Source organism: Pristiophorus japonicus, chromosome 4 (assembly GCF_044704955.1).
Source record: "Pristiophorus japonicus isolate sPriJap1 chromosome 4, sPriJap1.hap1, whole genome shotgun sequence".
In the NCBI taxonomy this organism is placed as follows: domain Eukaryota; kingdom Metazoa; phylum Chordata; class Chondrichthyes; family Pristiophoridae; genus Pristiophorus; species Pristiophorus japonicus.
In genome coordinates, this window is record NC_091980.1 from 53,922,546 (window position 1) to 53,948,514 (window position 25,969).

The window sequence follows — 25,969 nt, forward strand, 5'->3', positions numbered from 1 at the left end:
GGAGAGAGCTGTGAGGGGAGAGAGCTTGGCGGCGGTGGGGGGGTGGAGAGAGAGAGAGCCTGCGGGGGGCGGGGGAGGGCAGTGGGAGAGAGAAAGAGAGAGAAAGCTCGGCGGGGAGGGGGAGGAGGGGTAGGCGCAGACACAATGGACCAAAATGCCCACTTTCTGCGCTGTAAATTTCTATGTTTCTATGTTTAAGACGGATCATTTTCTTCCAACCCCCTGGTGCGTGTAAGCTCGGTGCGTGTGTTACAAGGGACATCGCTGGGGTGGATGAAATCCAGAAGTCACGACACTGTCACTGTTCACTTCATACCCAATAAACATGTTAACAATCTACAAACAATGCCCCATCTATGGGGGGGGTGGGTTGTGGGGCTAAGGTCCTGCACTTCGGTAAGGGATTTCAGCTTGGAGGGGGATGTACTTGCGCAGAGGTATGGGACTTCAGCTGGAAATTGGTAGCTTTTGGGAGATCTATCCTCTGTGGCTTCTGAAGTCAAAATGAATGAAATTTCAAATTGGAAAGTCTGTCAGAACTTGGGCTGGGCGGTTCCAGTTACACATTCCAGAGGAACTTCATGGTGTGGCTTATCCTTCCATGGGACCAATCAGCAATGAGTCATGTGAAAATGGAGAGCCAATCAGAGAAACGGCTGCCTTTCAGTCAGTACAAATAGACACAGCCAATTTTAAACACGTTAAGCTGAGCGTCGTTTCGCCCGCAGCTGGCCCCGCCCACAAACTGGCCCCACCTCCAAAAACAGGCCCCAAACACAGAGCAGAATAACGAGCGAAGAATCGCGAGTTTCAGCCGAATGCGGCCTTCGAGGAGGCTCTTCAAATTGGGCTCATTCACCTTCAGCCGCACAGGCACAATTGGGCATGTTTCAAACGTGTTTGCATCTCAGAAAGTCTTTCAGTTACTGAGCAACCTTCTTGTGTGCACCAATAAAAGAGGCAAATTATTTAATCCAGTTTGTTGAAGTCGTTTTCTGTGATTTAAACTGAGATTAATCACAGGTGGAAGACGAGACTCTCTTATTAAAGATGCTTATTTTTTATGCTAAACCAAGGGTGTGCAATTATTTTGGCTGGAGAACCACTTAACAAGTCTTGCTGAGCTGCTGAGGGCCACCGACCAATGTTTCCCCTAAGGCATGTAGCTGGGCAGGCAGCATCTGTGGAGAGGAAGCAGAATTAACTTTTCAGATCGATGACCCTTCGTCAGAACTGGAGAGTATTAAAAAAAAACAGATTCTTAACAAGCACTGAAAGGGGGAGGGGAAGAAAGAACAAAAGGGAAGGTCTGTGATAGGTTGGAAGGCAGGAGAGATTAGAGAGACAAAAGGGCCCGAATTTAAATGGTAACTCCAGGAGTTAGAAAAACATAGGTTCTCTTTGAACACTCTCCAGTTCTGTCGAAGGGTCATCGTCCCGAAACGTTAACTCTACTTCCTCCCCACAGATGATGCCTGACCTGCTGGGAGTTCCAGCATTTTCTATTTTTATTATAAAAGTTGAAAATATTGTGGTATCTTCTGGTCTCTGTAATTCAGTGCTGTGAAATAGAACTGTACCCAATTTAGAGCCTGTGCCAGCATCAATTCCCCACCTCAGTCATCCTTATGCCCCTCTGCAAAGATTACTAATGCTGTCCCAATTGGTGCCAGATGAAAAATCGCTTGCTGTTGTACTCTGCATACTGGGACAGGAAAGATGCAGTGCCAGTCACTTTCGTTGGTAAGAGAGTTGTGGAATGAGCAGCTAATGTAACGCCTCTGTTTAAAAAAGGGGGCAGACAAAAGGCAGGTAACTATAGGCCGGTTAGTTTAACATCTGTAGTGGGGAAAATGCTTGAAGCTATCATTAAGGAAGAAATAGCGGGACATCTAGAGAGGAATAGTGCAATCAAGCAGACGCAACATGGATTCATGAAGGGGAAATCATGTTTAACTAATTTACTGGAATTCTTTGAGGATATAACCAGCATGGTGAATAGAGGTGTACCGATGGATGTGGTGTATTTAGATTTCGAAAAGGTGCCACACAAAAGGTTACTGCAGAAGATAAAGGTACGCGGAGTCAGAGGAAATGTATTAGCATGGATCGAGAATTGGCTGGCTAACAGAAAGAAGAGAGTCGGGATAAATGGGTCCTTTTTGGGTTGGAAATCGGTGGTTAATGGTGTGCCACAGGGATCGGTGCTGGGACCACAACTGTTTACAATATACATAGATGACCTGGAAGAGGGGACAGAGTGTAGTGGAACGAAATTTGCAGATAACACAAAGATTAGTGGGAAAGCGGGTTGTGTAGAGGACACAGAGAGGCTGCAAAGAGATTTAGATTGGTTAAACGAATGGGCTAAGGTTTGGCAGATGGAAAACAATGTCGGAAAATGTGAGGTCATCCACCTTGGAAAAAAAAAACAGTAAAAGGGAATATTATTTGAATGGGGAGAAATTACAACATGCTGTGGTGCAGAGGGACCTGGGGGTCCTTGTGCATGAATCCCAAAAAGTTAGTTTGCAGGTAATCAGGAAGGCGAATGGAATGTTGGCCTTCATTGCGAGAGGGATGGAGTACAAAAGCAGGGAGGTCCTGTTGCAACTGTACAGGGTATTGGTGAGGCCGCACCTGGAGTAGTGTGTGCAGTTTTGGTCACCTTACTTAAGGAAGGATATACTAGCCTTGGAGGGGGTACAGAGACGATTCACTAGGCTGATTCCGGAGATGAGGGGGTTACCTTATGATGATAGATTGAGTAGACTGGGTCTTTACTCGTTGGAGTTCAGAAGGATGAGGGGTGATCTTATGGAAACATTTAAAATAATGAAAGGGATAGACAAGATAGAAGCAGAGAGGTTGTTTCCACTGGTCGGGGAGACTAGAACTAGGGGGCACAGCCTCAAAATACGGGGGAGCCAATTTAAAACCGAGTTGAGAAGGAATTTCTTCTCCCAGAGGGTTGTGAATCTGTGGAATTCTCTGCCCAAGGAAGCAGTTGAGGCGAGCTCATTGAATGTATTCAAATCACAGATAGATATATTTTTAACCAATAAGGGAATTAAGGGTTATGGGGAGCGGGCGGGTAAGTGGAGCTGAGTCCACGGCCAGATCAGCCATGATCTTTTTGAATGGCGGAGCAGGCTCGAGGGGCTAGATGGCCTACTCCTGTTCCTAATTCTTCTGTTCTTATGTTCTTATGACTTCACTCTAAAATGGATAGGGCATATTCGAGGACAGTGCATTCTGGGTACGGTCATCCGCCATTGGGTCCAAAATCACGGAACAGATCCTTTTAAGATCGGGCCAGGGAGAATCGCTTTTGCGAATTATTAATTTGAATGAAGTATTATTATGATTTTTCCTTGGCTGCAGTTCGGACCTGTCTGTGACCCATGAAAAGTAAAAGTGGATAGACGAATGTGCAGCTCGAGTTCCGGCTCGTGTTCTATATCTGTCCCATCCACCAGGCCGGATAGAATGACCCTGGCTGGCTGTAGATGGCCCACAGGCCATATTCTGCCCACTACTGTGCTAAACCCATGTTCAGCTGTATTACAGTAATGAGGGAGTGCTGCACTGTCGGAGGTGCCGTCTTTTGGATGAGACGTTAAACCGAGGCCCCATCTGCCCTATCAGGTGGACGTAAAAAGATCCCATGGTACTATTTCAAGGAAGAGCACAGGCGTTCTCCCCTCAATCAACATAACAAAAACAGATTATCTGGCCATTATCACATTGCTGTTTGTGGGAGCTTGTTGTGGGCAAGTTGACTGCCGCATTTCCTACATAACAACAGTGACTACTCCAAAAGTAATTCATTGGCTGTAAAGCAATTTGTGATATCTGGTGGTCGTGAAAGGAGTTATATAAACATGCAAGTCTTTGTTTCTTTTATTGATAAAACTGCAGCAGGTTACCATGGTGACACAGGTCAACGAATATTCTTCAATGCAAGGGAATAAAAATAAACAATTCCTGTCTGTTACTTTGCCCAATTGCGCTGGTTGACGGAAGATTTACGATTATGCAAATGAATTTGGGGCGGAGACTTGAACTGTAACTTCACTTTGGAAAATCAGTGCAATTTGGAGCCACCTTTTAAGTCCCTCCATTCAATCCTTCGCCCGATCCGGGCCCTGCCCACAACACTGACCACGCCCCCAGGAACCGATACCCGAGTTTCAACCAATTGTGTTAAAAGTTCGGTGGCGGGGGGGAGTGGCGAGTTCATTATTCTGCGCTATGGTTCTCGGGCGCAACAGCCCCCCGTGGTCATGTGATTCCAGCGCACGTCAGCTGACCAGCGGTGAATTAAAGCCACAGGCCTGCCCTGCTGCAACAAAAATCATACAGACCTTGAACAAAAAATTTAAAGGCACGTGGGTCGGAGCAAAGCCGACGACGGGTCAATTTTTATTCGGACGCGTACGAAGGAATGGATTTGAGGGACGGAACCGAAATAGAAGTTAGCAAGGAATTGAGTAAGAATTTGAGAAGGAGAATTGTGAGAGCATACAGGGGAAGCTGAAGGGAAACACAATTCTAGTTGACAACTCCCGTTGAAGAGCTAGCACGGCACTGGTGGGATGGGCTGAATGGCCTCCATTGCACAGGCACATTTACGCCAGTTGTACCCCTGAGCCGGATTTTCCTATCTAGCCCTGTAATTTGTGAGGTCAGCTCATTGGACACCATTGTGTCGGTCAATGAGTTGGAGGTGGAGCGGGACTTACAACAGAGTTTATTTCAAAACAGTCTATTTTAGAACAAAGAGAATCTATTTTACAGCAAACAATTTATTTTACAGCCAACGGAGTCTGTTTTACAGGAAACAGAATCTATTTTAAGGCAAATAGAATTTATTTTAAACCAAGCAGAATATATTTTAATGAAACAGAATATATTTTATAAGAAACAGAGTCTATTTTACAGCAAACAATTTATTTTACGGCCAACGGTCTATTTTAAACCAAACAGAATCTATTTTACATCAGTGTCTATTCTATAGCAAACAAATTCTATTTACTCAGAAAACAGTCTGTTTAATCTGTGCATCACAGCAAACATTCTACAGTGTCTATTTAAAAGGAGTCTCTAACAACTACAGCAAACAGAACTCATGACCGAAACTGCAGCAACACCTCCCGATAAAAGCAGGGTGTTTGCAGCTGTCCTTTGGTGGTTTACTCGTGCAAACCCTATGTCACTGTGTTGCAGCAGGGTTAATGTAACATACCTTGTCGGTATTGTCGGAGATGGAACATTAACCCCGGTGTACTGGTTCGCCTGACACACCCATCGCCGCAGCGCCCCGCCTTCCCACGGCCAATCGGGAAGAGAAGAAGCTCGTAATGAGCCAATTGGACGATGCTCGTAGCACTGGAGATCAATCTTCAATTCCTGGAGACTCAAGGGCAAGGCCTGGAGGTGTTGGCAACCCTAGGCACGCGGAGACAGATGACCCTGGAGTCTGCCCAGAACCTGCCGTCCTTCCAGAGTGAGCGGCGGGATGGGGGGTTTTGGGGGCAGACTGGCAGGCACTCCGTGGTCCAGGACTGACATACCGAGAGAGCGCACTGGAGTTGGCACGCTCGCCGCAAAGACCCAGTGGGGAACATCCGCGATTTAGGAACCCCCCCACACCCCTCTCCCTCTACATTGCACCCCGATGGTCCGAAACCAGCGGGAACCCCCGTCAGGCTGAAGCAGACGTTTCTCTTTGAAAATTCTGACTGGGTTGGATGTTTCCCCTGGCTGGGGTCACAGTCTCAGGACACGGGGAAGGAAATTTCGGTCCTAGATGAGAAGAAATGTTTTCACTCAGAGGGTGGTGAACCTGTGGAATTCTCTACCATAGAAGGCTGTGGAGGCCAAGTCACTGAATATATTTAAGAGGGAGATAGATAGATTTCTAGAAACAAAAAACATCAAGGGGTATGGGGAAAAAGCGGGAATATGGTGTTGAGATAGAGAATCAGCCATGATCATATTCAATGGCAGTGCAGACTCGAAGGGCCGAATGGCCTACTACTGCTCCTATTTTCTATGTTTCTATGTTTTTAAGGGGAACAAAAGTCGCAATGTAACTTTACACTGACATACAATACGGTACATTAAAAAATCTGCATGTAATCATCAAACACAGTGGGCGGAATGCAGCCGGTGGGAAGTGCAAGAATAATAGCGTGGACACTACTCGAATTCATGCACCTTTGAGGACCATGAACTGTACAATATCTTCGTTCATTGTGATTGTGTTTGTGTTTGTAGATATGCTTGCACCGTTTATGAATACATTTATTTATCAACATGAAAAGAAGCAGTTCCGTACGTTAACATGAATGCAAAACATTGCTAAATAATATGTTCAATCGAAGTGATGAGATTCCACCGTGCAAATAGACATTGGATCATTGTATTGATCTGCAGAGAAAACACCAGGATATTCTACAGAGACTGATTATAGCAGTCTGTCTTAGAGAGGGAGTGTGATATCAGCGAGTATTACAGTGAGGAATGCATTACACAGGGGCTGTTGATATCAGTCTGTATTAGAGCGGGAGTGTGATACCACGGAGTGTTACAGTGTGGGGTGTGTTATACAGGGGTCTCTATTAAAGGGAACGTGGTGTTGAATCTAACCAGTCTGTTGTAAATGGGGTGGGTTTGAGTTTGGGCTGGATATCTATTTTGTGCCCCGCGCGATTTCAGGTTCCAGTCACCCGGAAGGGTTAGGTTAAATCGGGTCTGAAAAGTGTGGTATGTCGAGGATGTGAACCTGCTGAGTGACGGTGAGCGATCCAGTGTTTTTATAGGGCTCCATCATCATAGGCAGTCCCTCGGAATCGAGGAAAACTTGCTTTCACTCTTAAAATTTGTAGGGCCCAGTACACCAGTAAATACACCACGTCCTTCGCTCCCAGACTCCTCGGGGTGATCCCCTTGTCTGTTGTTTGGTCTCTTCCCTCAACCGTCCATCGGGAGAACCTGAAAGTGATGACAAAGTTTGTAGAATGACGCATCCATATTAAATGATCAAAAGACAACAAATAGGAACTCCGATAGTGCGACCGGCGGGGGCACTCAGTACTTTATTGATTCATTCACGGGATGTGGGCGTCGCTGGCAAGGCCAGCATTTATTGCCCATCACTAATTGCCCTTGAGAAGATGGTGGTGAGACACCTTCCTGAACCGCTGCAGTCCGTGTGGTGAAGGCACTCCCACAGTGCTGTTATGGAGGGAGTTCTAAGATTTTGACCCAGTGACGATGAAGGAATGGCCAATATACTTCCAAGTCAGGATGGTGTGTGACTTGGAGGGGAACATGGAGGTGATAGTGTTCCCATGTGCCTGCTGACCTTGCCATTCTAGGTAGTAGAGGTCGCAGGTTTGGGAGCTGCTGCCGAAGATGCTTTGGCGAGATGCTGCAGTGCATCTTATAGATGGTACACACTGCAGCCATGGTGGAGGGAGTGAATGTTTAAGGTGGATGAGGTGCCAATCAAAGAGGCTGGTGTGGTCCTGGATGGTGTCGAGCTTCTTGAGTGTTGTTGGAGCTGCACTCATCCAGGCAAGTGGAGAGTATTCCATCACACTCCTGACTTGTGTCTTATAGATGGTGGAAAGGCTTTGGGGAGTCAGGAGGTGAGACACTCACCGCAGAATACCCAGTATCTGACCTGCCGTTGAAGCCATAGTAATTATGTGGCTGGTCCAGTTAAGTTTCTGGTCAATGGCAAACCCCACGATATTGACGCTGAGGGATTCGGCGAACGTAATGCCGTTGAATGTTAAGGGGGAAGTGGTTAGACTTCCGCTTGTTAGAGATTGTCATTGCCTGGCACTTGTGTGGCATGAATGTTACTTGCCACTTAATGTCGCCCTGGCCTTGCTGCATGCAGGCATGGACTGCTCCATTACCTGTGGAGTTGCAAATGGAACTGAACACTGTGCAGCCATCAGCGAGCATCCCCACATCTGACCTATTGAAGGAGGGAAGATCATTGATGAAGCAGCTGAAGATGGTTGGGCCTAGGACATTGCCCTGTGGAACTCCTGTAGCGATGTCCTAGGAGTGGGATAATTGACCTCCAACCACCATAACCATTTTCCTTTATGCTAGGTATGACTACAGCCAATGGAGAGTTTTCCTCCCAATTCCCATTGACTTCAGTTTTACTAGGGCTCCTTGATGCCACACTCGGTCAAATGCTGCCTTGATGTCAAGGCCAGTCACTCTCCCCTCATCTCTGGAATTCAACTTTTTTGTCCATGTTTGGACCAAGGCTGTAATGAGCTCTGGAGCCGGGTCATACCGAGACTCTGACAGTAGAGCAGGGCGGGGCACTGGTTTTATTCACGGACCCTGGGGGAGAAATTGGCGCCGTTTGTGCCTCCCAATAACGGTGTGCAAATGGCTTTTCACCCGGGCGCAGCGCCGCTAACCACTCCGGCAGTAACCGGTAATGCCCCGCTCCGCTATGCCGGCGATGACAATATTTTCGCCACAGAACAAAAATTGGGCCCGCGCGCCCTGAAGCTGCACCAGGCGATGACAACGACAGCTTCAGGTGATGTGAACGGGGCAGCGGGGCATTCGCGGGGCGCAAGTTAAAGGGGAGGTGGCGGGCTGGTCAGTAAAAATTTTTCCGTCTCACTTGTCGCGGCCCATTGGCGCTCCGATCGCTGGGTCCATGCCGCAATCTAGTGGGCCAGCACGTCATTTGAGCCCCCCATTCCCCGGCGGTCAAGGTAGGGCCCAGCAGAGTTGGCAGCTCTGGCCCACCCCTTTAATGAAGGGGAGAGCCCCTCCAACGTGGCCCAGTACGTAGCATTGTGCCCTGCTTCCAGCCCGTCCGCTCCGTTAGCGACCCCCCGAGAGGAAGTGGAACGTATTTCTTTGCGCTCCACTTCCCCTTGGGGGTTGATAACCCCAATTTCTAGAGTGAGGGCAGGACTTCCGCACCTGGCACATGAAGTCTCGCCTTGTGGATATTACCGCCCCCAAATGGGGCGCAACAAAATTTCTCGGCCACTGTGCTTTAAAATAAACTCTGAATAACATGATTGCGGCAAAAATCGATGATGTTGGAGAACTCAGATTAACCGTACCTTCCTTCCTCTTCATCAGATAGATTCCAATGAGCCAAGCGATCGTCAGCAATCCCAGAGCCAGCACGGATCTGATGGTGAGGATTACTCCCTGACCCAGCTTGTAGCCTTCTGCTAATACCCCAGTCACTGAGGAGATTAATTGGGCTGTTGTGGGTTGCGGTCTTCTCTCTCTGAAATACAGCAATCAAGAGCAGTGATGAGCAAACAGGAGCTGGGGACTGGACCTGGAAGTGGAGCAAGCCTGCTCCACTCACGGGAAACATGCTCAGTGTGACAGTCCCTGGGCAGACAGGAGAGTCAGTGTGACAGTCCCTGGGCAGACAGGAGAGTCAGTGTAAGTGTCCCTGGGCAGACCAGAGAGTCAGTGTGACAGACCATGGGCAGACCAGAGAGTCCGTGTGACAGACCCTGTGCAGACAGGAGAGTCAGTGTGACAGACTCTGGGCAGACCAGAGAGTCAGTGTGACAGACCCTGGGCAGACCAGAGAGTCAGTGTGACAGACCCTGGGCAGACCAGAGAGTCAGTGTGACAATCCCTGAGCAGACCAGAGAGTCAGTGTGACAGTCCCTGGGCAGACAGGAGAGTCAGTGTGACAGTCCCTGGGCAGACAGGAGAGTCAGTGTGACAGTCCCTGGGCAGACAGGAGAGTCAGTGTGACAGACCCTCTGCAGACAGGAGAGTCAGTGTGACAGTCCCTGGGCAGACAGGAGAGTCAGTGTGACAGACCCTGGGCAGACAGGAGAGTCAGTGTGACAGACCCTGTGCAGATAGGAGAGTCAGTGTGACAGACCCTGGGCAGACAGGAGAGTCAGTGTGACAGACCCTGGGCAGACAGCAGAGTCAGTGTGACAGTCTCTGGGCAGACAGGAGAGTCAGTGTGACAGTCCCTGGGCAGACCGGAGAGTCAGTGTGACAGTCCCTGGGCAGACAGGAGAGTCAGTGTGACAGACCCTCTGCAGACAGGAGAGTCAGTGTGACAGACCCTGGGCAGACAGGAGAGTCAGTGTGACAATCCCTGGGCAGACAGCAGAGTCAGTGTGACAGTCCCTGGGCAGACCGGAGAGTCAGTGTGACAGACCCTCTGCAGACAGGAGAGTCAGTGTGACAGACCCTGGGCAGACAGGAGAGTCAGTGTGACAGTCCCTGGGCAGACAGGAGAGTCAGTGTAAGTGTCCCTGGGCAGACCAGAGAGTCAGTGTGACAGACCATGGGCAGACAGGAGAGTCAGTGTGACAGTCCCTGGGCAGACAGGAGAGTCAGTGTGACAGTCCCTGGGCAGACAGGAGAGTCAGTGTGACAGACCCTGGGCAGACCAGAGAGTCAGTGTGACAGACCCTGGGCAGACCAGAGAGTCAGTGTGACAATCCCTGGGCAGACCAGAGAGTCAGTGTGACAGTCCCTGGGCAGACAGGAGAGTCCGTGTGACAGACCCTGTGCAGACAGGAGAGTCAGTGTGACAGTCCCTGGGCAGACAGGAGAGTCAGTGTAAGTGTCCCTGGGCAGACCAGAGAGTCAGTGTGACAGACCCTGGGCAGACCAGAGAGTCAGTGTGACAGACCCTGGGCAGACCAGAGAGTCAGTGTGACAGACCCTGGGCAGACCAGAGAGTCAGTGTGACAATCCCTGGGCAGACCAGAGAGTCAGTGTGACAGTCCCTGGGCAGACAGGAGAGTCAGTGTGACAGTCCCTGGGCAGACAGGAGAGTCAGTGTGACAGTCCCTGGGCAGACAGGAGAGTCAGTGTGACAGACCCTCTGCAGACAGGAGAGTCAGTGTGACAATCCCTGGGCAGACAGCAGAGTCAGTGTGACAGTCTCTGGGCAGACAGCAGAGTCAGTGTGACAGTCTCTGGGCAGACCGGAGAGTCAGTGTGACAGACCCTGGGCAGACAGGAGAGTCAGTGTGACAATCCCTGGGCAGACAGGAGAGTCAGTGTGACAGACCCTGTGCAACAACAACAACTTGTATTTATATAGCACTCTTAACATTGTGAAAGGTCCCAAGGCGCTTCACAGGAGTATTATGCGATAAAGATTTGACACCGAGCCGCGTAAGTAGAAATTAGGGCAGGTGAGCAAAAGCTTGATCAAAGAGGTAGGTTTTAAGGAGTGAGTTAAAGGAGGAGAGAGGTAGAGAGGCGGAGAGGTTTAGGGAGGGAATTCCAGAGCTTGGGGCCTAGGCAACAGAAGGCAAGGCCACCAATGGTTGAGCGATTATAATCAGGGATACTCAAGAGGGCAGAATTAGAGGAGCGCAGACTTCTCGGCTGGGGGTGGGGAGGGGGCGCGGAGGAGGTTGTGGGGCTAAAGGAGATTACGGAGATAGGGAGGGGCAAGGCCCTACAGGAATTTGAAAATAATTATGAGAATTTTGAAATCGAGGCGTTGCTTAAACGGAAGCCAATGTAGGTCAGCGAGCACATGGGTGATGGGTGAGCAGGACTTGGTGCGAGTTAGAACAGGGGCAGCCGAGTTTTGGATCACCTCTAGGATAGAATGAGGTAGGCCAGCCAAGAGTGCATTGGCCTAATTTTGGCCATAACTTGCTCCAATTTTTTTGGAGTAAGTTGGTTACTCAGTTAGGTACAATTTTGTTTTTTCAAAAGGGAGCGTTCCCAGCCACTTATGTCAGTTTTGGCCATTAAGGCAATTCTGGCCAGCTAAAAGTTACTCCAAATCCACTTAGGTCAGCGTATGTGGCCAGCTCTGAAAAACCTTGCGGGCAGTTAAGAAATCGGCGCAGGTAAGTAAGTAAGGACCTGCATCCAAGCACCAAGCATCAAACATTGCAAATAAAAGTTGAAATAACTCAATAAAAATAAAGAACTCGGGCAAACAATTGAATAACAAATAAATAATTGTAGTAAATCCTGCCTTGAATTGAACTCAGCTGGGGAAGGCAGCGGACCAGGCTGTACGGGAGGCCACTTGGCCTGGGAAAGGGGCGGCCAGCAAAGACGCATCAGGAGGCTGAAGGGAAGGGTGTGGGGGGGGGGGGGTGGGTGTTAGGGGGGGGCGGGTGGAGAGGCTGGGCTGGGCAGAAACGCGGCAAAGTATCGGGAGGCTGACCCGATTCTACTGGGTGGCGATCACGGCAATCCAGATCCTATTGCGCATGTCCAGTGTCCCGGCACTGTTTCCAGCACAGGACGCTGGCTCCGCCCACAGACCCAGTCACCACGCCATGGCAGCAGCTAGAAGACCCGGGACAGCAGCCAAAATCGTCCCGAGGATTTTTGGCGCACTTCCATATGTGGAAAGCTGATGCACCTCTGGTAAGTACGCCAGAAATCTCTAGTGGCCAAAATTGAGCCCTAGAGGTGACAAAGACATGGATGAGGGCTTCAGCAGCAGATGAGCTGAGGCAAGGGCAGAGGTGGAAATAAGTGGTCTTAGTTATGCTGCGGATATGTGGTCGAAAGCTCATTTCAGGGTCAAATATGATACCTAGATTGCGAACAGTCTGGTTGAGCCTCAGACAGATGAGGAGAGTGAAGGAATCAGTGGCTAGGGAACGGAGTTTGTGGCAGGGACAGAAAATAATGGCTTCGGTCTTCCCAATATTCAATTGGAGAACATTTTTGCTCATCTTAAGCAGTCTGACAATTTAGAGACTGTGACGGGTCAAGAGAAGTGGTAGTGAGGTTGAGCTGGGTGTCATCAGCGTACAAGTGGAAACTGATGTTGTGTTTCTGGATGATGTCACCAAGGGGCAACATGTAGGTGAGAAATAGGAGGGGGCCAAGGATAGATCTTGGGGGACACCAGAGGTAACGATGCGGGAGCGTGAAGAGAAGCCACTGCAGGTGATTCCCTGTCTGCGATTAGAGAGATAAGAACGGAACCAGGTGAGTGCAGTCCCACCCAGCTGGACGACGGTGGAGAGGCGTTGGAGAAGGAGAGAGTGGTCAACTGTGTCAAAGGCTGCAGACAAGTCGAGAAAGATGAGGAGGGACAGTTTGCGTTTGTCACAGTCACAAAGGATGTCATTTGTGGCTTTGATGAGAGCCATTTCGGTACTGTGGCAGGCACAGAATCTGGTTTGAAGGGATTGAAACATGGAATTGCACAGATTTGGGAGGAGACAGCACTTTGGAGAGGAAATGGAGGTTGGAGATGGGGTGGTAGTTTGCAAGAAAAGAGGGATCGAGGGTTTTTTTTTTTTTAAGGAGCCGGGTGATGAAGGCAGATTTGAGGGAGAGGGGGACAGTACCTGAGAAGAGTGAAACGCTAAAAATGTCAGCTAACATGGAGGCCAGAAAAGAAAGTTGGGTGGTCAGCAGTTTGGTGGGAATAATATAAGAACATAAGAACAGAAGAACATAAGAACATAAGAACAGAAGAATTAGGAACAGGAGTAGGCCATCTAGCCCCTCGAGCCTGCTCCGCCATTCAACAAGATCATGGCTGATCTGGCCGTGGACTCAGCTCCACTTACCCGCCCGCTCCCCGTAACCCTTAATTCTCTTATTGGTTAAAAATCTATCTATCTGTGATTTGAATACATTCAATGAGCTAGCCTCAACTGCTTCCTTGGGCAGAGAATTCCACAGATTCACAACCCTCTGGGAGAAGAAATTCCTTCTCAACTCGGTTTTAAATTGGCTCCCCCATATTTTGAGGCTGTGCCCCCTAGTTCTCGTCTCCCCGACCAGTGGAAACAACCTCTCTGCCTCTATCTTGTCTATCCCTTTCATTATTTTAAATGTTTCTATAAGATCACCCCTCATCCTTCTGAACTCCAACAAGTAAAGACCCTGTCTACTCAATCTATCATCATAAGGTAACACTCTCATCTCCGAAATCAGCCTAGTGAATCATCTCTGTACCCCCTCCAAAGCTAGTATATCCTTCCTTAATTAAGGTGACCAAAACTGCACTCAGTACTCCACGTGCAGCCTCACCAATACCCTGTACAATTTCAGCAGGACCTCCCTGCTTTTGTACTCCATCCCTCTCGCAATGAAGGCCAACATTCCATTCGCCTTCCTGATTACCTGCTGCACCTGCAAACTAACTTTTTGGGATTCATGCACAAGGACCCCCAGGTCCCTCTGCACCTCAGCATGTTGTAATTTCTCCCCATTCAAATAATATTCCCTTTTACTGTTTTTTTTTTCCCCAAGGTGGCTGACCTCACATTTTCCGACATTGTATTCCATCTGCCAAACCTTAGCCCATTCGCTTAACCTATCTAAATCTCTTTGCAGCCTCTCTGTGTCCTCTACACAACCCGCTTTCCCACTAATCTTTGTATCATCTGCAAATTTTGTTACACTACACTCTGTCCCCTCTTCCAGGTCATCTATGTATACCGTAAACAGTTGTGGTCCCAGCACCGATCCCTGTGGCACACCACTAACCACCGATTTCCAACCCGAAAAGGACCCATTTACCCCGACTCTCTGCTTTCTGTTAGCCAGCCAATTCTCAATCCATGCTAATACATTTCCTCTGACTCCGCGTACCTTTATCTTCTGCAGTAACCTTTTGTGTGGCACCTTATCGAATGCCTTTTGGAAATCTAAATACACCACATCCATCGGTACACCTCTATCCACCATGCTCGTTATATCCTCAAAGAATTCCAGTAAATTAGTTAAACATGATTTCCCCTTCATGAATCCATGTTGCGTCTGCTTGATTGCACTATTCCTATCTAGATGTCCTGCTATTTCTTCCTTAATGATAGCTTCAGGCATTTTCCCCACTACAGATGTTAAACTAACCGGCCTATAGTTACCTGCCTTTTGTCTGCCCCCTTTTTTAAACAGAGGCATTACATTAGCTGCTTTCCAATCCGCTGGTACCTCCCCAGAGTCCAGAGAATTTTGGTAGATTATAACGAATGCATCTGCTATAACTTCCCCCATCTCTTTTAATACCCTGGGATGCATTTCATCAGGACAAGGGGGCTTGTCTACCTTGAGTCCCATTAGCCTGTCCAGCACTACCCCCCCTAGTGATAGTGATTGTCTCAAGGTCCTCCCTTCCCACATTCCTGTGACCAGCAATTTTTGGCATGGTTTTTGTGTCTTCCACTGTGAAGACCGAAGCAAAATAATTGTTTAAGGTCTCAGCCATTTCCACATTTCCCATTATTAAATCCCCCTTCTCTTCTAAGGGGCCAACATTTACTTTAGTCACTCTTTTCCGTTTTATATATCTGTTTTTATGTTTTGCGCAAGTTTACTTTCGTAATCTATCTTTCCTTTCTTTATTGCTTTCCTACTCATTCTTTGCTTTCGTTTAAAATTTTCCCAGTCTTCTAGTTTCCCACTAACCTTGGCCACCTTATACGCATTGGTTTTTAATTTGATACTCTCCTTTATTTCCTTGGTTATCCACAGCTGGTTATCCCTTCTCTTAACGCCCTTCTTTTTCACTGGAATATATTTTTGTTGAGCACTATGAAAGAGCTTCTTAAAAGTCCTCCACTGTTCCTCAATTGTGCCACCGTTTAGTCTGTGTTTCCAGTCTACTTTAGCCAACTCTGCCCTCATCCCACTGTAGTCCCCTTTGTTTAAGCATAGTACGCTCATTTGACACTACTTCCTCACCCTCAATCTGTATTACAAATTCAACCATACTGGGATCACTCATTCCGAGAGGATCTTTTACTTGGAGATCGTTTATTATTCCTGTCTCATTTCACAGGACCAGATCTAAGATAGCTTGCTCCCTTGTAGGTTCTGTAACATACTGTTCTAAGAAACAATCCCGTATGCATTCTATGAATTCCTCCTCAAGGCTACCCTGTGCGATTTGATTTGACCAATCGATATGTAGGTTAAAATCCCCCATGATTACTGCCGTTCCTTTTTCACATGCTTCCATTATTCCCTTGATTATTGCCCGCCCCACCGTGAAGTTATTATTCTGGGGCCTATAAACTACGCCCACCAGTGACTTTTTCCTTTTACTATCTCTAATCTCCACCCACAATGATTCAACATTTTGTTCATTAGAGCCAATATCGTCTCTCACAACTGCCCTGATATCTTCCTTTATTAACAGAGCTACCCCACCTCCTTTCCCTTCTTGTCTATCTTTCCGAATTGTCAGATACACCTGTATGTTTAATTCCCAGTCTTGGCCACCCTGCAACCACGTTTCTGTAATGGCCACCAAATCATACCCATTTGTAATGATTTGTGCCGTCAACTCATTTACTTTATTTCGAATGCTGCGTGCGTTTAGGTAGAGTGTTTTAATACTAGTTTTTAAACCATGATTTTTAGTTTTGACCCCTCCTGCAGCCCCTTTATATTGTCCCTTCCTATCACCTTGTGGTTTACACTTACCCCAGTGCTACTCTGCTCTGTTGCCTCCTGCCTTTTGCATTCTTTCTTGGGGTCCTGTTCATCTGAGCTCTCACCCATTCTAACTAGCTCAGAGCCCACTCCTGTGTTCCGAATACTCCTTGCATTGAGGCACCGAGCTTTCATGCTTGCCTTTTTATTACACTTTGACCCTTTAGAATTTTGCTGTACAGTGGCCCTTTTTTTTTGCCTTGGGTTTCTCTGCCCTCCACTTTTACTCATCTCCTTTCTGTCTTTTGCTTTTGTTTCCTTTTTGTTTCCCTCTGTCTCCCTGCATTGGTTCCCATCCCCCTGCCATATTAGTTTAACTCCCCCCCAACAGCATTAGCAAACACTTCCCCTAGGACATTGGTTCCGGTCTTGCCCAGATGCAGACCGTTCGGTTTGTACTGGTCCCACCTCCCCCAGAACCGGTTCCAATGCCCCAGGAATTTGAATCCCTCCCTGCTGCACCACTGCTCAAGCCACGTAGGTTCAAGGGAGCAGGAAGTGGGTCTCATGGACAGGATGAGCTCGGAGAGGTCATGAGGGGAGATCGGAGAGAAACTGGAGATGGATGTGACGTCAGGTCAGGAGGCTTCCTTTGAGAGGCAGCCGAACGGGCGGTCCCAATCTTAGAGACAAAGAAGTCCATGGGCTCCTCACACTTATTGTCGGAGATGAGGGTGGAGACAAGGGAGAGGGGTCTAAAAGAATGGTCAGAGAGGATTGTCAGTGTGAGAAAGTGTTCACGGGTCTGGTAGTAAGTGGGTCCGTGGTCACTGGCACCAGCAACTATTCAAAGTGAAGTGAATGGTGAAATGGAAAGGGTGTTTACCTTCTACAGTGAGGGTAGTCCCAGGGATGTTTTGCATAAATATGCGTTGGGCTGGCTCCTCCACACAGCAGTAATACCTCCTCGAGTCACTTTCTTTCAATTGCTTTTTGCAGATGGAACCAGTCTTCTCCAAAAATGGGGAGCCGAGGAATTCGATCCGGCCTCAGTAATCAGGATGAGTGTAACCGTTTGATATGTTGAATATAACTTCTCCATGAAAATAATTTATTCTCCAAGAAATGTCAATCCATCTGAGTATGTAGCTTTCTGGGTGAGTGAATGAGCATGGGATAATGATCGACTTCCCTTGCTCAGCCAGCAGGTGGAAAGGCTGGATCACATCGAATCTATCTCCAATGATCAGGCCTGAGGGAGAGGGAAACAGCAAAAGTTAATTAGGAATCTCGAATACAATCGCATCCAAATGTAATAGAAATACGTGTATTCTAAATAGTAGCCTGTAACTCACTCCCGGCCATCTGTTATTCTATATACAAACCCCTCGAACCACTGGATTAAATTCCAGCCTGTAACTCATTCCTGGGTACCTGGTATTCTATATGTAAAGCCCCCCGAACCCCTCAATTAGATTCCTGCCTGTAATTGACTCCCGGGTATCTAAACAAATCAAACTCTTGCATTTCTACAGCACCTTTCAGTACCTGAGCACATTAGGATGTCCCAAAGTGATTTACAGCCAATAAAGTACTTTTGAAGTGTGGTCACAGTTGTAATGTAGGAAAAGCCACAGCCAATTTGCACACAGCAAGCCCCTAAAAACAGCAATGTGATAATAACGCAGATAATCTGTTTTAGTGATGTTGATTGAGGGATAAATATTAGTCCAGGACACAGGGGAGAACACCCCTACTCGTCTTCAACATAAGCCAAGGGATCTTTTACATCCACTTGAGAGGACAGATGGGGCCTCGGTTTAACGTTTCATCCAAAAGGCAGCAGCTCCGACAGTGCAGCGCTCCCTCAGTACTACACTGGATTGTCAACCTAGAATTTTGTGCTCGAGTCCCTGAAGTAGGATTTGATCCGACAAACTACGAACTCAAAATCGAGATTGCTACCTGTAATATAGAGCTCCCCCTAGTGGACTACTGCTCGACCTAGTGGACGACTGTGGTAATGCAATGGTTGATGTATATAATAAAAGCACCATGTGCGGACAAGTTCCTGTAGAGACATCTTGTGTATGTGAGTGTTTGTGATGTCATAACGAACATATCACATTGGCTACGTAGGATAGGATAATCCGATTCCCTAGCTGAAATTTTTGCTGGTGAATCATCCAGCCAAACAACAGAGAGACTTTGAGATGGTTCTTTGTTTTGCAAAACAGCTAAAAATCTAAGATAAATTACGAGTACACTTGGCTGAACTGAAGCGTCCAGATTGTTGTGCCTATGGAAATAATAGGGCGCTTGGGTGCCAACTGAACAATAAACAAATTGTAAAACTTGCCCTCATCAAGCAAATGTTGGATCCAAATCCAAAAAAATGGCAGTTGTCATTGGAAGACAAATTGGCAAATTTTCTAATTACTTATTGTAATACTCCTCATACCACTACTGGTAGAACACTAGCAGAGTTGTTTCTCAAACGACAGCCACGAACCGGTTTTCATTGTTAAAGCCAAGCTTGGCACAGTCAGTAGAAGAGCAACAATTAAGACAGAAAGAGAATCATGATCAAGGTAGAGTAAGAGAGAGGTGTGAAATTGAATCAGAATCTGAGAGTGAAGAACCATTACCATAAATGGTTAAAGTTGTTGCCAGGAAGAATAGTGAATATATGTGGCCCTCGCACGTATTAGGAGTGCATGCAATAAAGGTGCAGCAGTTATAATGGGTGACTTTAATATGCACATAGATTGGGCTAGCCAAACTGGAAGCAATACGGTGGAGGAGGATTTCCTCGAATGCATAAGGGATGGTTTTCTAGACCAATATGTCGAGAAACCAACTAGGGGGGAGGCCATCTTAGACTGGGTGTTGTGTAATGAGAGTGGATTAATTAGCAATCTCATTGTGCGAGGCCCCTTGGGGAAGAGTGACCATAATATGGTGGAATTCTGCATTAGGATGGAGAATGAAACAGTTAATTCAGAGACCATGGTCCAGAACTTAAAGAAGGGTAACTTTGAAGGTATGAGGCATGAATTGGCTAAGATAGATTGGCTAATGATACTTAAGGGGTTGACTGTGGATGGGCAATGGCAGACATTTAGAGACCGCATGGATGAATTACAACAATTGTACATTCCTGTCTGGCGTAAAAATAAAAAAGGGAAGGTGGCTCAACCGTGGCTATCTAGGGAAATCAGGGATAGTATTAAAGCCAAGGAAATGGCATACAAATTGGCCAGAAATAGCAGCGAACCTGGGGACTGGGAGAAATTTAGAACTCAGCAGAGGAGGACAAAGGGTTTGATTAGGGCAGGGAAAATGGAGTACGAGAAGAAGCTTGCAGGGAACATTAAGGCGGATTGCAAAAGTTTCTATAGGTATGTAAAGAGAAAAAGGTTAGTAAAGACAAACGTAGGTCCCCTGCAGTCAGAATCAGGGGAAGTCATAACGGGGAACAAAGAAATGGCAGACCAATTGAACAAGTACTTTGGTTCAGTATTCACTAAGGAGGACACAAACAACCTTCCGGATATAAAAGTGGTCAGAGGGTCTATTAAGGAGGAGGAACTGAGGGAAATCTTTATTAGTCGGGAAATTGTGTTGGGGAAATTGATGGGATTGAAGGCCGATAAATCCCCAGGGCCTGATGGACTGCATCCCAGAGTACTTAAGGAGGTGGCCTTGGAAATAGCGGATGCATTGACAGTAATTTTCCAACATTCCATTGACTCTGGATCAGTTCCTATCGAGTGGAGGGTAGCCAATGTAACCCCACTTTTTAAAAAAGGAGGGAGAGAGAAAGCAGGGAATTATAGACCGGTCAGCCTGACCTCAGTAGTGGGTAAAATGATGGAATCAATTATTAAGGATGTCATAGCAGCGCATTTGGAAAATGGTGACATGATAGGTCCAAGTCAGCATGGATTTGTGAAAGGGAGATCATGCTTGACAAATCTTCTGGAATTTTTTGAGGATGTTTCCAATAAAGTGGACAAAGGAGTACCAGTTGATGTGGTATATTTGGACTTTCAGAAGGCTTTCGACAAGGTCCCACACAGGAGATTAATGTGCAAAGTTAAAGCACATGGGATTGGGGGTAGTGTGCTGACGTGGATTGAGAACTGGTTGTCAGACAGGAAGCAAAGAGTAGGAGTAAATGGGTACTTTTCGGAATGGCAGGCAGTGACTAGTGGGGTACCGCAGGGTTCTGTGCTGGGGCCCCAGCTGTTTACATTGTACATTAATGATTTAGACGAGGGGATTAAATGTAGTATCTCCAAATTTGCGGATGACACTAAGTTGGGTGGCAGTGTGAGCTGCGAGGAGGATGCTATGAGGCTACAGAGTGACTTGGATAGGTTAGGTGAGTGGGCAAATGCGTGGCAGATGAAGTATAATGTGGATAAATGTGAGGTTATCCACTTTGGTGGTAAAAACAGAGAGACAGACTATTATCTGAATGGTGACAGATTAGGAAAAGGGAAGGTGCAACGAGACCTGGGTGTCATGGTACATCAGTCATTGAAGGTTGGCATGCAGGTACAGCAGGCGGTTAAGAAAGCAAATGGCATGTTGGCCTTCATAGCGAGGGGATTTGAGTACAGGGGCAGGGAGGTGTTGCTACAGTTGTACAGGGCCTTGGTGAGGCCACACCTGGAGTATTGTGAACAGTTTTGGTCTCCTAACTTGAGGAAGGACATTCTTGCTATTGAGGGAGTGCAGCGAAGATTCACCAGACTGATTCCCGGGATGGTGGGACTGACCTATCAAGAAAGACTGGATCAACTGGGCTTGTATTCACTGGAGTTCAGAAGAGTGAGAGGGGACCTCATAGAAATGTTTAAAATTCTGACGGGTTTGGACAGGTTGGATGCAGGAAGAATGTTCCCAATGTTGGGGAAGTCCAGAACCAGGGGTCACAGTCTAAGGATAAGGGGTAAGCCATTTAGGACCGAGATAAGGAGAAACTTCTTCACCCAGAGAGTGGTGAACCTGTGGAATTCTCTGCCACGGGAAGTGGTTGAGGCCAATTCACTAAATATATTCAAAAGGGAGTTAGATGAAGTCCTTACTACTCGGGGGATCAAGGGGTATGGCGTGAAAGCAGGAAGTGGGTACTGAAGTTTCATGTTCAGCCATGAACTCATTGAATGGCGGTGCAGGCTAGAAGGGCTGAATGGCCTGCTCCTGCACCTATTTTCTATGTTTCTATGTATTTGGTCAAGATGTTTGATCATAGAAAGGTTAGGTTTGTTCACATTGATCATATTTTACCTACGCATGTGGAAGGAGTTGAAAATTGGAATGATTGGATTATTTCTAATGAGTCAGATAGCCTTGTTACAAGTAAAGTACCAGTAGCAAATCCTACATCAGATGTGCTAGAAACAAGTCCACGTTGAAGTCAGAATTTAAGTGCGAGTCCGAGTCAGGCAGACAAACAGTCTTGTAGAGAGTCCAAATGCAGATCAAGGATTGCCCTTGGAGGAAAACACTCCTCAGGCTCGGCCTACAGTGAGTCTGAGTTCAACACCATGTTTGGAAGGTTCTGTTCAATAGCGAAGGTATCCTCTTCAAAACAGAAAACAAGTGGGGAAGTTTGATGTGTAAATATGGCAAAGTAAGTTGATATATTTTGTTGTGTATAACCATGCAAGTTATATATGATGATTGTTTTGTTATGATTATTTCTTCATTAAGGAGGGAGAAGTGTAATATAGAGCTCCCCCTAGTGGACTACTGCTCCACCTAGTGGATGACAGTGGTAATGCGATTATTGATGTATATAATAAAAGCATCATGTGACAAGGTCACGTGACAAGTTGTTGTAGAGCCATCTTGTGCATTTGTGTGTTTGTGATGTCGTAACGAATATATCACACTACCCACTAAGCCACGACTATTACTTGATCTAGCAGCTAGTCAAAGTGAAGTGGATGGTGAAATGGAAAGGGTGTTTACGTTGTACAGAGAGGGTAGTCCCAGGGATGTTATGCCACATCTCGTCTTTATCTCCTGATTCCTCCACACAGCAGTAATAGATGCTCGAGTCACTTTCTTTCAGTCGATTTATGCGGATGGAGCAGGTCTTCTCCATATTTGGGGAGCCCAGGAATTCGATCTGGCCTCGGTAATCAGGGTGAGTGTAACCCTTTGATACATTGAATATAAATTCGCTGCGATAATCATTTCTTTTCCAAGAAATGTAAATCTGTTTGGGTCTGTAGGTTTCTGGGTGAGTGAATGAGCAGGGGATAATGATCGACTTCCCTTCCTCAGCCAGGAGGAGGGCAGGCTGGATCACATCAAATCTATCTCCATTGATCAGAGCTGAGGGAGAGGGAAACAGCAAATGGTTATTAAGGAATCTCAAATACTATCACATCCAACAGACAATCATAATGCTCTCAGTAACATAGAAACCCCATATCCTAAATAGCAGAGAAATCCCCCTCTACCCCATCTAATAGAGAAACTTTCCACTCCTTTCCCCTCCTCCCACTCCACTCACCACCCCTCCTCACCTCTCCTCTCCTCTCACTTCCCAACTGTCCTCTCCCTACCTCTCCTCTCCCCTCCTCCCCACTCACTTCCTCTCTCCCCCCCCCCTTTCCTCACCTGCTCCCCTCCTCTCCTCCCCTCTCCTCTATCTGCCCTTCTGTCCCACTCTCATATGCACCTGTCCGGTCCCCTCCCTTCCTCCCCTCTCCTCCCCTCCTCCCCTTCGCTCACCTCCCCTCCTCTCCACCTGTTGCCTGCTCCCATCTTTTCCCCTCCTCTCCTCTCCCCTCTCGTCTTCACCCGCCCCCTCCTCTCATCTCCCCTCCTCACACCTCCTCTCCTCTCCTCTCCTCCATTCTCCTCCACTCCTTTCCCCTCATCTCTTGTCCTCCCTTCCCCTCCTCTCCTCTCTCCAAACTCCCCTCCCGTTACTCCTCTCCTCTCCTCTCTCTACCTTCCTTTCCCCAACCTCCCCTCCCCTCCTTTCCCCAACCTTCCCTCATCTCCCCTCCCCTCCTCTCCTCTCCTCTCCCCAACCTCCCCTCCCCTCCTCTCCCCCCTTCTCCTGTGTTCCTCCCCTCTCCCCTTCTCTCTCCTCTCCTCTTCTTGCCCTGCCAATCCCCTTCCCTCCCCTCCTCTTCCCTCCCCTGCTCTCCTCTCCTTTCCCCAACCTCCCCTGCCCTCCTCTCCCCTCATCTCTCCCCTCCTCTCTCTCCTCCCCTTCTCCCCTCACCTCTCCCCTCCTCGCCCTGCCAATCCCCGCCCCTCCCCTGCTCTCCTCTCCTCTCCCCAACCTCCCCCGTCCCCTCATCTCTCCCCTCCACTCCTCTCCTCACCCCTTCTCTCCTCTCCATTCCGCCCCTCCCCTCCCTTCTCCTCTCCTCTCCTCACCTGTTCCCTTCTCTCCTCTCCACTCCCCTACCCTCCTCTCCTAGAATCATAGACATTTACAGAGCAGAAGGAGGCCATTTCGGACTATTGTATCCACGCCGGCTGACAAAGCTATCCAGCTTAAGCCCCCTTTCCTGCTCTTGGTCCATAGCACTGTCGGTTACGGCATTTCAAGTGCACATCCAAGTACTTTTTAAATGTGTTGAGAGTTTCTGCCTCTACCACCCTTTCAGGCAGTGAGTCCCAGACCCCTACCACTCTCTGGGTCAAACAATCGCTCCTCAAATCCCCTCTAAACCTCCTACCAATTACTTTAAATAGAATGTCCCTTGATTGTTGATCCCTCTGCTAAGGGAAATAGGTCGTTCCTATCCACTTTATCTAGGACTGTCATAATGTTATTCACCTCAATAAGGTCTCCCCTCAGCCTCCTCTGTTCCAAAGAAAACAAACTTAGCCTACCAATCTTTCCTCATAGCAAAAATTCTCCAATCCAGGCAACATCCTCGTAAATCTCCTCTGTACCTGTCATGTATGCAACCTTCATACAACTGTAACCTTCATGTAACTGTAACCTTCATGCAACCACACTGTACACTGTATATATGTCCTGGAAATGCACACCTTGACCACAGGGGGTGAACTTGTGGGAGACACTCCTCACCTGGGCACTCAGGTATTTAAAGGGAGGTCCCACGCAGGGTCCTGGGAATAAAGGAAGGTCACGCAGTGACCGTGTCTTCAATACATGCCTCGTGTGATTCAGTAGCAAGGTGCAGGGATACCACAGTACCCTCTCTGGTGCAATCACATCTTTCTTGTAATGTGGTGACCAGAACTGCACACAGTACTCCAGCTGTGGCCTAACTAGTGTTTTATACAGTTCAAGCATAACCTCGTTGCTCTTGTATTCTCTGTGTTGGCTAATAAAGGCAAGTATTCCGTATGCCTTCTTAACCACCTTACCTACCTGGCCTGCTACATTCAGGGATCTGTGGACAGATCTTTTCCTGCTGCTGTTCTTGTTGTTGTTGTCCCTCTTTCATGCATCAACCTGGGTGGGTATCACATCGATGCTAATTGGTTTGTCGTTGCTTCTTACGGAGCGGCTGTGGGACATACGGCAAGGCTCAGTGCTCTTGGGAAGGACTGAGTGGGGGAGATGATGGGGGAAGATTCGGGGTGGGGTAGAAGCTGGAGAAAGTAAAACAAACATGGGGTTTACTCACCAACAGAGAGTTGCAGTAGGATCAGGCAGGGAGCACAGCCCATCACGTCTCCTCACCCCACTCACTGATCTGCGGCGGGTGAAACCGGGCTTGCAACACACTCATCATCGCCAAGCCTTTAGTTCTGCTTTTCTCCTTCCTACTTCTCTGATCTCACATCCGTGTTAGGAAACCATCTCTTCCGATCAAGCAACTCCGGGATCTGAGCTTCCGCCCAGCTAAAAACCCACCGCAACCACGGCAAAGCAGCGTAAACAGAAGGCATGACCTTAGACGGTAATGAGCCGCACCCATCGCTCCCATGGGGGATAGAGTTTGCGTTAGTTTGTGCCGGAATTATCAGCGTGAAAGAACACGCCTCTGGCCGAACCAGGCCAAAGATTGAGGAATTTTAAACGCAAGTTGAGCCGAGCATCGTTTAGCCCACAGCCGGTCCCGCCCACAAAACAGGCTTCGTCCATAAAAGCGGCCCTGCCCAGAAAAGAGACCCCGCCCACAAAAGAGGCCCCGCTCCCAGAACAGAAAAACGAGTGCGGCAAGTTACCGCCTATTGTGGCCGTTCGAGGACGCTCTTCAAATTGCGCCTGTTCACCTTGAGGCACGCAGGCACTAGTGGGCACGTTTTAAATGTGTTTACATCTCAGAAAGTCTTTCATTTACTAAGCAGCAGTCTCATGTGCATCAATAAAAGTGGCAAATGGTTCAGTGTAGTTTGTTGAAGTCATTTTCATTGCTTTAAAATCAGGTTAATCCCAGGTGCAGGACTGGACTCTCTTATTAAAGAAGCTTAATTTTTGTGGTAAACCCATGTTCAGCTGTATTAATTAAACTGCACCAAGTTACTGCTCTTAACTGGATGAGCAGAAATTTTCTCTAATGGAATATTGGGAAGACAGATGCCATTGTTTTCAGTTCCCGCCACAAACTCCATTCCCCAGCCACTG

At 47.7% G+C, this 25,969-nt stretch overlaps 1 pseudogene; it reads right to left on the bottom strand.

Annotated features, from left to right (window-relative positions):
* The window catches only part of LOC139262442 (sialic acid-binding Ig-like lectin 12), a 239,010-nt pseudogene extending 213,927 nt beyond the window's left edge, over window positions 1–25,083 (bottom strand).
* Window positions 25,084–25,969: the final 886 nt, after the last annotated feature.